This window comes from Mus caroli, unplaced genomic scaffold (genome assembly GCF_978045245.1).
Source record: "Mus caroli unplaced genomic scaffold, Mus_caroli_1 scaffold_1, whole genome shotgun sequence".
Taxonomy (NCBI): Eukaryota; Metazoa; Chordata; class Mammalia; order Rodentia; family Muridae; genus Mus; species Mus caroli.
Window position 1 is genome coordinate 12,568,059 of NW_028227256.1, and position 17,212 is coordinate 12,585,270.

Genomic DNA, 17,212 nt, shown 5'->3' on the forward strand with positions numbered 1-17,212 from the left:
CTTTCTGAAAATAAAGATTTGGGAACCAATGATAAATAGACTTAGCTCAGTCCATTGGCCCACTGATGTCTTTCTTAACTTACCCATTTCCCCTCATTATCCAGAGCAATTCATGTTCCTATCAGACTAAAACTCATTTTTATTCTGATTCTTTAAATAATATAACAAAAACAAAAAAAGTGCTCACAGATGCCTTCAACATGGCTGACCTCACCAATATCATGCCTTATTGTGTTGGCTTATACATATTATATTCTGTTGACTGTACACATCACAAAAGTGTGAATATTGCAAATGTGACCATTGTGTTTACTCAATGGGTAGCAGAAGGAGTAGATGTGAATGAGGCAAAGAGACCTAGCTGAAGTCCTGGCCAAAGCCTTGAGTGAAACAACACCTGCAGCTTTGCACAGTGGCAGAGATAGAACATGTTATATCATGTTGGCAACTAATTAAAAGCGATAACCATTTTAATCAAAGGTATGACTGAGTAAAGTCCTTTAAAATTATGTGTTCAATGCCTCGAGCATGCCTTAGCATACTCTATGCTGCCACACTAAGGGAGTGAATAAGTATGAGTCTCCTGACTTCTATTCAAGTCAGTGTGACAGTAAATAAAGAATTCAAAAGAATGGATTTAGATGGTTTTTGGATGCCCTGAAGGAACAACCAAATAATGATAAAGAAAAGCAGAAGAGCTTCAAGAAGATATTCATGCACAATCTCTCTGTGTGTCACTGTGTCTCTGTCTCTCTCTTTATGTCTCTGTCTCTCTGTGTCTCAAGAACAAACCTACATCTCTTTCTCTGTCTCTGTGTCTCTCTCTGTCTCTGTCTCTCTTTCTCTCATACACACACACACACACACACACACACACACACACACACACACACACACAATTTCATTCTGGCTATAATGGTAAAAGGAAGCCTGCTACTAAAGAAATAAAGAAAGAAATAGGGAAAGTACAGCTTACTGCAAAAACTCTGAGAGAAAAATATTTGAAATTTTTAGCACAACTATCTGGCCTAAATATGCATGCTACCAGCTGGTGGGAGCTTTATGTCTGTTTGGGGAATCTGCAGAGTTATGGCTTCACAGCATGTAGACCATGTTTGTGATGCCCTATATCTCAAAATCTAGCTGCTCCCCGGTGGGCTGTAGAGATGAAGTATATGAACCACACACTGCAGACCAATGCAAGCAAGCTGCTTTTTGGGATTCAAGGTTGTTGTGAGAACCACATGTGGTATCTAAAGTGAGTAAGCTTGTAAACTTGCCCACCCTGCAGGTGTGAGGTATTACTATGTTTCCTGCTAATATAGATGTTATTGATGGCCTCTGTGGGCACCATTCATTCCTAGATACTCAATTTGGCTCTGTGTGCATCTTAGTTCTTCTCTCATTCTATCTTCCTTGTGCTCAACAAACCAACTTTGCTTAGGACCCAACTCCAAGTTCACGGAGGTGAGGTCTGACCTTAGGTTGTCTGTAGATGCAGATTTATGTTTGACTTACCTCCACATCTAGAGAAATTGGTCAGCAATAGGAACTGGAAAACACTATATAAAAGAATCTGGATAGTGAGAAATCGCTACTTCTATGTCACACAAATCTGAGACAAGAATAACCTACATCTCTGTTTGGATCACATATTTCTCCCAAAAGCTGTAAATGAAAGAAAAGAATTTGAAAGCATGTATATATACCTCTCTCTCTCTCTCTCTCTCTCTCTCTCTCTCTCTCTCTCTCTCTCTCTCTCTCACACACACACACACACACACACACACACACACACACACCACAATGTGGACATTTTTCCCTAAGCCCAATGCTATGTAAGTAAGGGATCTCTGAGAAATAAACTGGAGAGAAAGCGAGCAGGACAAAGCCAGCTGGTAAAGCTGTTACTAAAAGGCTGAATGTTTGCCTGGTTACCTTACACTCACAATAAATTCCCTCAAGCTCATGATAATTTCAGTGCAAGTTACTGGAGAATCAAGACTCTTCCAGGGGAGGCTGAGGCAGAAGATCAAGAATTTCATGGTAACCAAGACTCTCTGTCTCGAAGCAAATGAACGAACAGCAACACCTTCATCGTTCAGTGTTTTCTGGTTTGCCCAAACATGGCCCTCCATTTAATCTAACTAACCCCCAAGCCAAACATCAGTTTCACTGTGAAACATTGCCCTGCTTTAATATGAGCTACAGTGTGATGCAGTAAGATAATAGCTATCATCATTTTCCTGTAGATCATTGTTATATGTCAGAATATGTTTTGATCAGAGATAGATCAAGGGCAAGTAAAATGGCTTAGTGGGTAAAGATGCTCGCCATCTTTAAAGCGTGAGAACTTTAGTTTGATTGTCAGAACCCATGTGACAAAAAGAGAGAACTAACTCCCAAAAGTTGTCCTTTGCACCTCCATGTATACATCATGGTTTGCACATGATACACACACATAGACAAATAAATAAATACAAATATTTTTAAATGTCTAAATCTATGGGACAGTATCTATAGTATATTTTAAGCTTTGTAACATCCCTATATAAAAATCTTTGGATATTAATGCATAGCTGTGTCATAACATAAAGAGGAAAACATGGTACATAGCATGTGATGTCATGGTGCATAGCATGTGATGTCCTGTACATAAGCATCATGATGAGCATCTCTTGAGTGAACACTGTCAAATGGGAATCCAAAGTCACTGTAATCTAATACCCATGCTAACATCAGTATCATCAAGAATCTGTCTGGAATTTTCAGAAATGAAGTATCAAGTGATGTTTGCAGTCAGAAAATATTAGTTTGTTTGCAGTTAGAAAATAATAGGCATAGCCAAAAGAGAAAATATTTTTTACCACCACAGATTACATCATCTAGTGTGAAAAAAGCAAGGGTGCCAGATATTGATAGGATCCCAGTCTCAGCCCTATCTCTTTACCTCCTGTCCACCAAGCCTCCAGACCCAGAAGGTTCTTAACAGAACCTCCCTGACCCTAAGTGTATATTAATATCTTTTCTAAGCTCTTAGCAACAATTTGTCCTCATTGTACTAATTTGTTGAGGATTCTACTCAAAGCATCACAAAACTAATGCAATTATAGTTTTAAACCCATTTTGATCACCCTTTGTCCTACAAGATAAGGTCTGGAGATCATGAGAGATACCCATTATTACACTGTGATTCTTGCCTAGAGCCAGGTGTTCAATAAATATTTGCTGACTAAATGGGGTAGAGCATTTTTGTGTACAGAATCTGTGTGACCCATTAAGTTATTTAGCCAGCAACAACCAAATAGCCTTTAAAAGGGTAAATTATACCTAAGTGCCTAGTTCTGTGTGATGATGTAAAGGTAGAATACCGTTCCCATGTGGAGGTTCCTCCAGATACTGTGTGTGATTTCTTTTCTAAGACAAACATTTCACAGCCATTTTCTAACCAATTTCTTCTCTAATGTATAGAAATTAGTTTTCGCTTCCCAATAAATCTTATTTCCCTAGTGGTAGGATAACATTTGCAAATTAAAATTAAAGTGAATGCAAAAAGCTAGGTGGAATTTGGAGTAATGTAGCTGGCCTCCCGAAGAACACCATTCAGAAAGCTACCGTTGCCCTGGAGGACTTGTCCCTGATCATCCATGACTCCTGGTCCACCATTTGAGTGTGAACAGGATCCAGTGTAACTTTACAGGCTCTACTGAGTAGAGACTGCTCTTTCTACTGTCCTTTGTCCAAGTGTCCATTGCTGACTGTCCCCTTTGACTGACATTCAAATTCCTTCTCTTGTTTAGATGAGACAATATTTTCATTCAAGGTCAACTCTCATCCTTACACGGCCAGTGTTCTTAAGATGATAAGAGCAGGTCCCTTATGATAATTGCGTGTTATTGTCATAATAAAGCAATTAGTAGAATACAGACTCAGGTCCTTTATTACCCCGGAGCTTTGGTTTTGTGGTACTAGGGAATCAAACTCCCATGACTTACATATGCTAAGTAAATATTGTACCCTATTCCCAGGTTTTTGTTGGAGATCATCCAAAAGTTATCCGCAATGCTTTTTTGCATTGATTAGAAAAACTTCCATGACAAGCCAGTGGTATTTCTCAGAAGTTTGGGTGCTGGATATCAAGCAAGGTGAGTGTTTAGCAGAAAGACAGCATGCGTGTGCCCTTATTACTTCAACCTAAACTCCACAGACACTTTTATCTAAGATGATGGGGACAAGCAAAAGGCAGCATCAGCACGTCAGCTGTGAAGGAATAAGTCACAGTCTGATTGGCCTCATAGTTATCATGGCTGTCAAACTGGAACATAAAAGTAAGGAGAACAATGTCATCTTTTCATGAAGAGCCATGTTAAACCCATATTTACATAAGCTCTTATACCCCCTCTCTCCCTCCTGTGTGTGTGTGTGTGTGTGTGTGTGTGTGTGTGTGTGTGTGTGTGTACTTTTACTTGCCCTGCCCCATTTTTGGCTGTTGTTTTTCCCTCCCTGAAACAGAGGCTCACTATGTAGCTCTGGCTGTCCTGTAACTCATTGTGTAGACCAGGCTGGCCTCAAACTCACAGAGATCTGTCTTCTTCTGCCCATTGAGTGCTGAAATTATGCATGCAAATCTGTGTTTGCATGTTTCCAAGTCAACACCAGGTGTCCTCCCCATGTCTTTTCACCTTCCTTTTTGAGACAGTGTCTCTTCTTTCCCCATTCTAAAGTGATAAATACATATTTTTTTCTTCTCAAATTTTTATGGTATTATTTTTAAACTATTTCATCCATTTGGAATTTATTCTGAGATAAAAAGCAGATCCAAATGTTTTCATCCACATGCCTAACCCCACTGTCCAAAAGAATAACATAGACCTGTAAGTGATGTGCTCTGATCGGTGCTAGTTTACGTCCTTTACCACGCATGTATCTGTTTATTCTTGTGGAGAAACCACATTGATTTTACTAGTAAGACCTTAAGATCCTTTTTTATTGGTTATTTTATTTATTGACATTTCAAATGTTATCCCCTTCCCAGTTTTCCCTCCACAAATCCCTATCCCTTCCCCCTCCCACTTCCTCTATGAGGGTGCTCACCTACTGGTCCACCCACTACTGCCTCAGTGCCCTAGCATTCCCCTACCCTGTGCCATCAAGCCTCCACCTTATAATCCATCTGTTTTAAATACTCTCTTCACTTCCTAGCTATCCTTTATATACATATATATGTGTGTGTGTATATATATATATATATGTTATAATCGTGTATATATATGATTATATGATACATATATTCAAAATCGTCTACTTTAGATCATGTTGTCTTTATAAATTCCCTTAGGAAGATATGACAACTTTTCTAGTTGCCTCCTATTCTGATACAAAAAGTAAAATGTTTCTTCTTCTGTGTCTTAGTTTGTAGTCTTCAAAATGCTGAGGACTTGTGAACATTGCTACGTTTTGTCTTGAAATTGTATTCTCAATGGAATCTCTTTCGCATCACACCTTCTAACTTTCTTTAAAGGATTGTTGACCTTCCTTAATTGAGTTTGTGCCTTACTGATTTTTCTCATTCTTTGCATGTACTTTTTGCTAACTCTCAGGTAAACACTCTTGTCTATTACTAAGGACTGATACTAAGATTCACCTCCTTTGCAATTTTTGTGCTTCTGATTTCTTTCATTTTCTTCAGTTTTGTTAAAAGGTAGTGCTCACAACAGGCATCCACTCCATTTCCACTTTAACAGCAAGAGGGATCTGCTTTTGTTTCTCCATAATTTTGATGTCATTTAGGAATGATATAGATGACAGATAAAAGGATAAGTAGAAGGATGGATGGATGGACAGATGGATGGACATATGATGGCATTTTACTATTTTAAAGAACACGTATCAATTACTACTTGAATTGGCATTTTTAATTACAAATAGTTGATGGATTTATACTACCAGTTCTATGGTTTTTGTGTGTCTGATAATGTAATTTCTGTTAGTATAGAACTTAGTCTCATTACACTCTTGTATTTCAGGACTAAGTACTTGATCCTATTTGTTTTGTTTTATTTTGCTTTGTTTTTAAGGTATTTCCAGACTTTTCTTGTTATGGTTTTACATGGATTTTCACCTTGAACACATGAGTTCTTTGGGCCTCTAGCTTTTTTGTGTGTTGTACGTTCCAGACTCTGTCATTCATATTGTACAAATACCATGAATAATTGGGAAGGCTTCTTTATTTTGTATCTTGGCAAGTAATAAATGACAGGGAAATCAAATGTGCTTTAATATGACAATCAGACTCCCAAAAGGTCACTTGCAGATACAGAAATGAATGAATTCACCTCTGACTTGGAGAAACCTAATTTCTAATGCAGGGGTTAAACATGTCAGAAACATATTACACAAAGGAACAAGAAGTTTCTATAGTGGAAAAATTCAGGAAATACTGTGACAATACCAAAACGAAAAACCAAAAACCAAAAAACAAAAACAAGCTTAGTAAGGAGCAGTGCACTGAACTCAAGCATTATTATTAGCATTTGTGTTAGCATTATTGTGAGAATGAAAAGCCAAAGCCCAGACTGGAACATAAGAATCCCTGTCCCTCAGATCCCTGTAGCTGCTGAGCTTCATAGGTGGGAGACTAAAGCTTTGTGTACATTAGAAACAGCTAAGGGTTAGGATGCAGCTTCCCACTGGGGATGTTAAATCCCCATTCACAGTAATACCATAAAGCAATGATTTATGATCACTGGCTTGCAGAGATAATTTTCATACAGAAAAGAAAAGAATAGGGACTGTAATGTTCCCAGATCTATGAAAATGACAATAAGGAGGAGGCTGGAAAGAATAATGATTGTAACGTCTCCAGATTCACAAGACTGAAAATGAGGAGGAGCTCCCAGAAGAGAAATAACAGATTGTCCATGGTAAAATTTGCCAATATTTTCTGGCTCTGCCTAGGATGCATTAAGCAATTATTAGATTACCTTTTCTCTTACAAAGCACCTCTCTCTCTCTCTCTTTCTCTCTGACTCTGCCTCTGTCTCTGTTTCTCCCTTTGTGTCCTCCCTGTCCTTTGCTGTCTTCCTATCTTCTTTGTTTTTCTTTCTTTGTATTTTTTTATTTAAAAACATTACACACACACATAAAAGTACACAAACCCAAGAAGTAACAATTAATTTTACAACTTAAACATATGCATGTAAACATTAACCCCTCTACTGCTGCCAAAAAGTACTCTTCTGATTTCTACCACAATGAGTTGGTTTGCCTGGTTTTGAACTTTATGTTAAATTAATCATCTAGTTCGTGTTTCTTTTTGCATCTACTTTCTGCTGCTCAATGTTATATTTGTAATAATAACCATGTTGGTACATGTTGATTCTGTTCTCATTGTTCTCATATTATAGGCATATTATATTATAACACAGTTTTCGGGTTTGGTTGGTTGGTTGGTTTGGAGTTTTTTTGGTTTGGTTTTGTTCTTTGTTTTTAATCAATTCTCATTTTGATTTTGGAGTTTAGTTTTCTGCTTTCGTTTTTGATATAGGCTCTCCGCAGATGGTCTACACCCTCCTCAGACTTGATACCCTCTATCCTTAGCCTGGAATTAGAAGTGATCACCACCACCATGCCTAGCTTTTTTATATACTCTGATACTAATGAGTGTAAAAGTATCTTTTCTTCTCCTGATATAACTGTCATCACAGAAGCTTACTTCTGAGTAAGCTCACTCTACTTCTTTCTAAACTCTGTCTGGCCGATTTAACCCAGCTGTTCTGGCTCAAACTCCTCTCCAAGCTGACTGAGTCAGTCTGGCTTCTCTCAGATTCTAACTCTGGCAATTTGTTCGAATCTGGCTCCTTCTTATTCTATGGCTTCAGCTGCCTCTGCTGACCTCCATGAACTCACAAACAAACTCAACTCCACTGCACTACACTCACTGCACTGACTCCCAACTGCCTGACTTTCTCCTTGTACTGCTCTTAAATAGCTTCTCTTTCCTTTCCTCTTCTTGTGAGAGTTGGATGTATTCTATCTCTGACTCATTCTATCAAATCTTTCTCTGACTCATCCCTTTGTCTGCCTCTCATTAGACATCACTTTCAAACATGGCTGCTTCCTTCTACAAACTAACTGTACTTAAAACTGTGTACTAGGGGTGTGTATTCCAGACAGAGAGAGATTAAAGGTGTGTGGTATGTTTGTATACCAGCTGGATCACACAGACCTAGGTCTTTGGATGTGATCCTTTGCCAGAACAGTCATGTTGTTGGATTAAAATTCTTCTATGAATGACCAATTAGATAATTTCTGTGTTTGGGTTATTATGAATCCTTGTGCTACTTACTATATTCATGTTTCTTTGTGAGTTCTCAATATCTTAGTAATCAGGTATATGTCTAGAGATGAAATTTCAGGTCATCAGACGGTCGGTCATGTGCTTAGCTGTGAAACAGTTTTGTGAAGTGATTGTACTCGCTGACTTTACACCTAGCACTGTATTAGACTTTAACCTTTTTATGCCTTCACTGATGCTCCATAATTTTCAGCATTGCCATTTTAATCATTCTGTAAGTTAGCTCAGTACTAAACAAGCCTCTGACTAACTTAGATTAAAGAGCTTATTTTAATTAATTAACTAATTAATTAATAAGGAACAGAGGATTCTTAAGTCGACAAAAAATTTAATTCACTCAGAGGCTAAAATCACCCTACTGAGGACATTCGAATTCAGATTCATAGTCAACACTGATGGGGCTCACTGTTTTAGATTTTAATTATTTTCCTGTTCTCATGTTGGCATTTTATTTGGCACACCATAGATCTAGTAAATAACATCTCTAAATGTGTGGAATAATAATTGTTCTACATTAATTATTCAAGACAATGGACCAAAGAATAGGGCCTGAGTTACAGAGAAAACAGTGGAATGAGCTTCAGTAATTACTAGGAAAATCAGAGTTCAGTGCTTGGTAACGAGAGACAAAGTACATCAGAGCAAAGGAAATTATTGAAGCTGGACAGTACCCTGTGGATGAGCAAGTGACACACAGTGGAGATGGAGCTGCAAAGCCTTCCTTTCACCTTGTAGGGCTTCTTCTCCACCAGCACTCAGGAACTCGTTAATGAAACCTACCCTAGTGAGAGTGACGGCCAGTTTTACCACTAGCTTCATCAAACTAAGGAATGGGAAGATTCTCCATAGGATAACAGGGAAGTTGAAATGCCCATGTACTCTTTGAGGACTTACATTCATGAAACACTGACTACTTCTTAGGTAGTTTAATATTTTACTCAATATTCTACACAGAAAACCTTGAAGCATGTCCTTAAATTGGTGCATATTTTGTTTATTCCCTCTCTATTAATTCCTACAGATAATTTCGTCTATTTGTTTGTTTTGTTGTCTCACTGTATAGCCCAGGCTGGCCTAGAGCTTTTAATCTTCCTGTCTCAACCTCCTGAGTGCTGAGCTCATAGGCATGTAGCACACATTTTAAAATAGAATATTGTATCACATGCTTTCACCTCTTAAGTAGCTCCTGTTCTTATCACTACCAGGGCTTTATTTTTCTTCGTCTTCTATAAAAATATAGGTGAAAAAAGCAGGAATCATTGGCTACTGTTCAGTTGTATCTCCATTGCTTGTCATACCAGTAAAACCATATGATAAATATTTGTCACATAGCCGAAAAATGAACAAACCAAGAGGCACCAACTCTGGGTTAATACTTCTTTAGTCCTTCATTGAGTAATTGACTGCCAAAACTTACCTTTCCTATCATATGCATTAAAGGGCCAACAGTAGAAAATAGGCCTATTTCATAAAATTTCTAAATAAAAACTTTAGCAGGAAGTAATCCACAGCATGAGAGATAGTCTGGGGAAAAAAATGTTCTTGAGGAAAAGCATGAAGAGTTCCCTGAAATCCAGACAGCAAACCCAGAAGTTGAAACCCTAATATGAAAAGACTATGAGAGGGGTGAAGCAATGGTTCAGAGGTTAAAAGCACTGTTTGCTGTTCCAGAGGACCCAGGTTCAATTCCCAGCACCCACATGGCAGTTCACAGCTATCTATAATCGCAATTCAAGGGGATTTGACACCCTCACACAGACATACATTCAAAAAATAAATAAAACGCCAATGAACATAAATAAGGAATTATCAAAAATTATTTTAAAAACAAGTAGAAGAAAAGAAATGCCCATAGAGAAATGATATAATAAAACAGGAGAGAAGATAATTAATTCATGTCAAAACTGCAGAAAATAGCAGTAAAGCAAGAAACAATGAAAAGTTAAATTCATAATGAAGAAATTTAGAATTAAACCACTATGCAAAGAAGAAGATTGAACAAAATTCTGCAAAATACACTGAAAAATGATGCTCTTCAACTTGAGAAGCTAATGACAGCTGCTTCTTGGATTTCAACAACTCCCTGAACCCTGGTCCTTCACAAACCACAGCTGCCGCGGATTATTGTAACAACATTGACAATTTCCCTTTGGGTTGAATGAAGTCTGAGAAGATAATGAAATAACTGTGAAAGTTCAGAGCCTGCTGAACAAAACAAATATGTTTTGCCTGATTTATGCAAACTATCCATATTGTCAAGGCTTCAAAGCATTTTCATCCAAAATATGCACAAAGCACAGGAGTTCCTCAAGTAGCCTGGAAGCAGATGAGGCCAATGGAAATGTACTTGAGGAAGTTTAATCAGACTGGATATAGTTATTTATATGAAGTCACAAATGTCTTTTCCATAAGGAATGCCCTGCTCAGTGCACCTGCATCCAAAAGTCTTTTTCCCATTCATGGAGGTTTTTCACTAGAGAGTTTGAGGCCATCTTGGTTTTAAACTTCTGTGAGAGAAGGTGTAACATTGGGAGCTTTTGTTGCTCTTTTCCTCATTCTAAAGAAACCAGGTCAGCGGCTGCTTCTTCCACATAGTTCTCATCCTAAGGCCTGCAGCTGTGAATTTTGGAAACCAACTGGTTCAAACAGTTCTTTGATGGCCCTGTGAGTGTCCAGCTCTCTGGAAGGTTGTTCTCCCTCTGTCTCTGGGGGCAGTAAAAAAGATCAAGGAGTTCTCCAGAGTTAGGGAATTTTTGAAATCTAACTTTCATGAACCCTGGTGTGATAGGCCCTGGAAAGACCTTGCAGAAAATTCTAAAGGGTTTTGAATGAATCAAAGGTTTGTACTCGTGGCATCTTGTCCGTGGTTCTATTTCTGAAGAAGTTAGTGACTCATAGGGCACAGCCTTAATAAAGCTGTGAATGGCAGCTACACATTGAAAAGTCCCGCCCTTGCCTCACCCTGTGCTCTCCCTCCTGGGACAGGTGTGTTCAAAGCCTTGCCTGTAGGAACTGAAGAGGTCCCCTCCTCTCTGTCTAGCATTCATAGGGAAGCCCTCAAGGGCCAATGTAAGGGAAGGCAACCTTGTAAAGAATTACAAGAAGGCCTTGAAACTCTTTCCTCATAGAAACTAGACTGCATAGCAATTATTTTACAAGTATCTTTACAAACACCTATCAGACAGAAAATATGATGTTAATTAACAAGATTGTTATTTTACTAATGACTGAAAGGATGGAGGGATTAGAGGCATAAGTAAGTGTTGTGGTTTCAGCTCAAATGTTTCCTACAAGTAGACTTACATTTTGAATATTTGGTCCATGGCCTCTGGCATAATTTTGGAAGTCATGGAGCCTTTAGGAAGTAGGACTTAGTTGGTAGAAATAGCTAAGTAGGTGTGGGCATGTAGAGGTTACAAGGAGTCCTTGGTTCCTAGCTGGCTTTCTGTTTGCTGCTCTGTCCCACTAGGAGTTCCTAACACATGTCCTGGCTACCATGAATGCCACCATGCCTTTCCCATAGTGGCCTGAAACTGTGAAATCAACCAAAAGGAATCCCTTTCTCCTTACAAATGTTTACACCAGACATTTTGGTCACAGCAAACCAAAATTTACTAATCCCCAGATCTCCTGAATGGAGCTAATGGGCCACATTTCTATGCCTTTGGATTTTATTGTCAAATAGTCTACCCATTCTAAGCAGCAGGGGGGTCTTTCAACTATTCTATTAATAGAGAGGAAATTTACTATACTACAACAACAAAAATCTTTTTTAAAAACTGGTATTTGAGCATGTGTCATAACCTTTCATTCTAGCTACCAGGATCATAGTACCAAGAGTTTGAAGCCCACTTAAGCTATATAGCAAGTTCAAAACCAGCTTAGGCAACTTAATGAGACTTTGTCTCAAAAATAAAGTTTTGATTTTTTTTTTTTTAATGAGGGATGTCTCTTAGTGGTCTAGCATTTGGCTAGAAAAAAAACAACCTATTTACTTATATCAAGATTTTTCTATTATTCAAACAATTTTTAATAAATCTATTATTCTTCTAAGATATTTAAAACTCTTTACCTAATAGGATAATTTTGCTTAGAATGACTACACAGCACTAGCCAATAAAATTAGAACTGTCCAAGTTTCCCAGAAAATGTCTCTGCAACCAAGAGATGGTCACTTCTGTTTCCCTCAGCGTCTTCTGGAAACTGTAACTGTATTCACAGCCTACTGTCTCAAGGTCTAAATAATATGAATTAACACTATGGCATACCAAGTTACCTTTTCAATAATGATGATATAACTCTTAAAATTAATCGACAAGAATGAATATCATTTATGATACTTTCGGAATGATCTGGCCTTACTTTCTTAAACCTATGCTAAAATTCTGGATATATGTCTCTCCCCCCGCCCCAGCACACCATCACTTGCTCCAGGAGCCCTCTTTGGTCCACATACAGTGAACAAGGTACATTACATCCAGCAGTTTCTCTTTCCTTCCTCCCATTTGATTCATTGCCAACTCTTTTCACTCAGCCTTTCTTTCTTTCTTTCCACCATGGCTCCAATTTAGATCCTCCAAACCTCACAGTGTGAGATGAATCCTGGTCCTACTTATCAGTCATGCAAAACCATTGCTCTGTGTCCCAGCTTCATTGTCTCTAGAACAGTGCAGAGCACATCCCAGTCAGACAAACTCAATGACAAAGACAATGTAGAACAAGGATTCTGCCAAGGTATTGGCACAGCCAGGCCATCTTTTAACCTTCTCTTGTATTGTTCCTCTGTTTCCTGAAAAAGAGATTTATGTAGATACCCAGTTACTAAACTACTCTCACTTGAAAGCAGCAAATATCTCAGAGCTAGTCCCAATTTCTATTCATCCTGCCTCAGCTACAGCATCCAGTCCAGAGATTGGCCCGGCGCTCCTTAACTCCTCAGAATTCTGCAAAAATTCTGCACACAAACTCTACAAGAAACCCTCTTACCAAGCTACTGCAGAATTCCCCACAGCTGAGCTCTCCCTTTCGGTTCTGTGGGTATAGTCCTGATTGTCTGTGTTGACTAGGATAATGCCAATAGGAAAACTATGCAGCTGTTCTATGAATACACATCATTTCATAAGAGAATTCATGTTTTCCATTCTAAGTTATTCATGCAGAATGGTCCCTTTTTTAAAAGTTCATTGATTTAGGAAGTGTATTTTCAATATTATCTCCTTCCTGCAAGACTCTCACTCTCTTGCTCCATCTATTATGTCCATTTCTGTTCTTATTCAGCCTTTTTATACAAGTCAAAAGATTTTTTTTCTTATCCCTTTACTAAAATATACTAAGGTTTTATTATGGTGCTTCTCATGAATTGAGAAATTTTTTCTTATTTAACATTTATTTCCCTTCTCTCCCCCAAATCATTATCTAACTAGCAAAATAAAAGCCTCCAGGCTGTTATGGGTTATCTGAAACACTGTTGGCTTTCCTCACATGGCCACATGTTAATCCATGACCTGTGTGCCAGAACAGATGGTGGAAGAATCTCTGAGTTTAGCTGCTAAGTCTTTTCATCTGTGTTTTAAAATTATTAAAAGCATAGTATTTATTAATATTTCTAGTTATTAGGCTGGCATTATCCTGCCAGAGTTCAGACACTTAAGTAAATAAGCTTTATACAGGAGTGGAAAGGGGAGGAACATCAGATTGGATGTGATGACCTAAGCCATGACCCTGCTACAGTCCTTTGATCCAGAGGCCTTGGCATGGCCCTTGGCTGCCCTGACCCTATTTCTACTGTGCAGTGTGGTAACCAGAGCTGGGAATACGACAAGATGTGAAAGGATCATTAGCATTTTTAAAAGAATTTCAACTAAAAGTTATTTTCTAGCATATTCATTTTAAATACAGTCCTACACGTCACTATACTAACTGTTCAGTGAACAAGTACACATATACACTCACTGAGCCATATACGTATATGCATATGTATATACATGTACACTCATTGAACCTCAGGTGTACACACATACATGTGTGTTTACATATTCATTCAGTCCATTCATGCACATGGACATGTACACATACATGCACACTCATTGACCATATATATGCACATATACATACAAGTATACACTCATTGAGCCCAGTACACACATACATACACATCCATGCATACTTATTGAGGCATGCACATGTACACATATGCACACCCATACATACTCACTGAGCAACACACATATACATTGAACCCAGTATATATACTCATGGAGCTACAAATATTAAGTCTTAACTGTGCAAACTTTTTTAAAAGTTGATAGTAATTAAATAAATGTAATGCTGGTTAATTTACTTACTGTAGACAGTTACAGAAAGGATGATTTTGTTGCTGTTTAGTTTGTTTACTTGCAACAAAGATAAAAGAGAAGGGAGGGGAGTCAGGTTAAAGAAAAGATACAAATAGGTAGCTGATAGATGGTAGTTACATAGACGGAACACAGGAAGGAAATGAATGACTAGTAAGAGGGCTCATCATATCCCAAGGGAAACTGGCTCTGGACTTGAAGTTTTTGACATCTCCATGTTACTGAAGTTCTAATCAAATGAATCTACTTCGAGGGAGGTGAGGTGGAAAGTGTGGTTCTTCTCAGGGACTTTCCATCACAAAACCCTCTGGTGATAGCAACCCATTTGAGAGAGACTCTCCTCTGGAATTAGCTATTTAAAGTGGAGGATTAAAATATCTCTTTGAATGTGTGAAAAGACCAGCTAGTCCTTCCACAAGACACACACCTTTGCAGCTCTGGCACTTGAGGAGGCCCTGCAGTTAGCTGTGTGTCTGAAATATGTTTCCTCCCTTCTGTGACAGAAGAGCCAAGGCCTCAAACATGACCTATACTTGGCATCTCTGTGCTGAGCTGTGTAGCAATCTAACTGCAAAGATGAGGCACAGAAACAAGAGCAGGGAGGAAGTCTGAGTCAGTGCTGTCCATTGCTCATGTGCTGTGGACAGTTGACCTAAGTATGGAGTGAGCTCTCTTGACCTCACAAAAGTAAGTGGTCAGCTCCCCTCACCTTCCTCTCTCTGCTTTGCACCCCTGGTCCACCATCATGATTCAGCACTCCACTCCCCTATCTCACTCTCTTTCTGCTCGCTCTTAACCTCCTACCTGGGCTAGTCTCCAACAGCAGGCTTCATGATCTCTGTAAGTAATTACAAATCACATTGTCACCCATCCTTTAAAACACATGAATGGGGCCAGCAAGATGTCTCAGTGGGTTAAATAAAGCACTTGCTTCCAAGACTGCCAACCTGAGTGCAAATCCTGAGACTCACATGCTGGAAGAGAGAAGTGAGTCCTGAAAGCTGTCCTCCAACCTTGACACAAGTGCTGTGGATCATGAGCACCCATGCGCGCGTGCACACACACACACACACACAGAGGACAGGGTACCCTCCTACTTCTCTAACATCTGGCTTGTCTGTGTGGCTAGGGACATCTTTGCTGAGCTCTGTCTGAGACCCATCTCCTGTCATTTAAATCAAGTGCCCCCACTTTATTTTCTTGACCATTCAAAGACTCACTTCATGAGAGTTGTCATCGTAGCCTTTACTCTAACCCTGACCTCATTATCTTTCTGAGAATTAGACACATGCAGCTCTTTTTACTTTCACATCCCCTCCTTCTTAAGGTCATTTGTAGCTTAGAAGCACACACACATTTGAAAATAATTTTTTCTCATACAATCTATTCTGATCATGATTACCCACTCCTCCCAGATCCTACCCACCTTTAATGCCCTGGATTTGCTCAGCACTTATATAGCCCAGCCAATAACCAGACTGAGGAAGCCACTCTGAGTCACGCTGTGCAATTTTCGGTACCTTGAGAATAGGTGATGTTTTTCCCAGTGTCAGCTGCAGGGCTCTGCAAGTGTTTCCCTGTTGCCATGGTAAAGGCTTTATGCAGCAAATCTCGACTAGAAGGGAGTTTCTGTGTGCTTTTGGAGTCTTTGCACAGATACTGGCTCCCAGATGGACTCTGCCAAGGGCACTTGCTCAGGGCAGACTTTTCATTAATCTTTATCTGAGCTAAATTGAGTTGAGACTTTGATACCTATGACACTCTGCTGCTACATGCTCCTTGTCAAATGCCAGTTTCCAAGATCTCATAGAGAAGATACAGCATTCTTTGTGGGAAAAACAAATCCTCAAAAGGCAAATTTTCTGTAAATTTTCTACCCATAATAACAATAAATCAAAGCCCATATATAGAAGTCCAGGTTCTATACATGAGTTTCATTCTCTCATGTAATGCAAAAGCCATCTAGGTGGCAGGTAACATTATTAACTCCATTTTACAAATGAAGAAACCATGAGATCATTACAAGTGCTACAATTGAAACAGATGAAAGGCCAGCACCGTCCTAGAGGCCATGGACTTTGCTTTCACCTGAAAGGGGTTCCAAGGAAGCCTATATTGGCTCTTCAAGGACCTGGAAACCCTGAGCTTGAAGGTGATATGCCCAACAAGCATGACTGGTTGTGTGATAAAAATGTACTCTTGGGAGCTGAAGAGATGGCTCAGTGACTTCGAAAGAGCAGAGTTCAGTTCTCAGCACCCATACAGAGTAACATACAACCACCTATAACTCCAGCTCCAGGGTGTCCAATATCCTGGCTTCTGAAGACAGGCCCTATCATACACATACTCCACATAGATACAAATACAGACACATAATAATAATAATCTTTATTTTTTTTCACAATCACTTATTTCTATCTCCTCCTTTCCTTGGCACTATAGAAACATCAGCTATAGTCTTCCACTCTACAGACACAAGCATTTTTCTCTCCACTCAGAGACA

The 17,212-nt window shown here is 38.9% G+C and overlaps 1 protein-coding gene and 1 long non-coding RNA gene across 2 annotated transcripts in view; one reads left to right on the forward strand and one right to left on the reverse strand.

Annotated features, from left to right (window-relative positions):
- Positions 1 to 16,381, reverse strand: part of LOC147006007 (uncharacterized) — a 170,607-nt gene extending 154,226 nt beyond the window's left edge. Inside the window, exon 1 of the long non-coding RNA XR_015046705.1 lies at positions 16,230 to 16,381. This is a non-coding gene — a long non-coding RNA (uncharacterized LOC147006007). The remainder of the gene's footprint in view (positions 1 to 16,229) is intronic.
- Kcnb2 (potassium voltage-gated channel subfamily B member 2) overlaps positions 1 to 17,212 on the forward strand; it is a 423,142-nt gene that overhangs the window by 301,230 nt on the left and 104,700 nt on the right. The window lies entirely within an intron of this gene.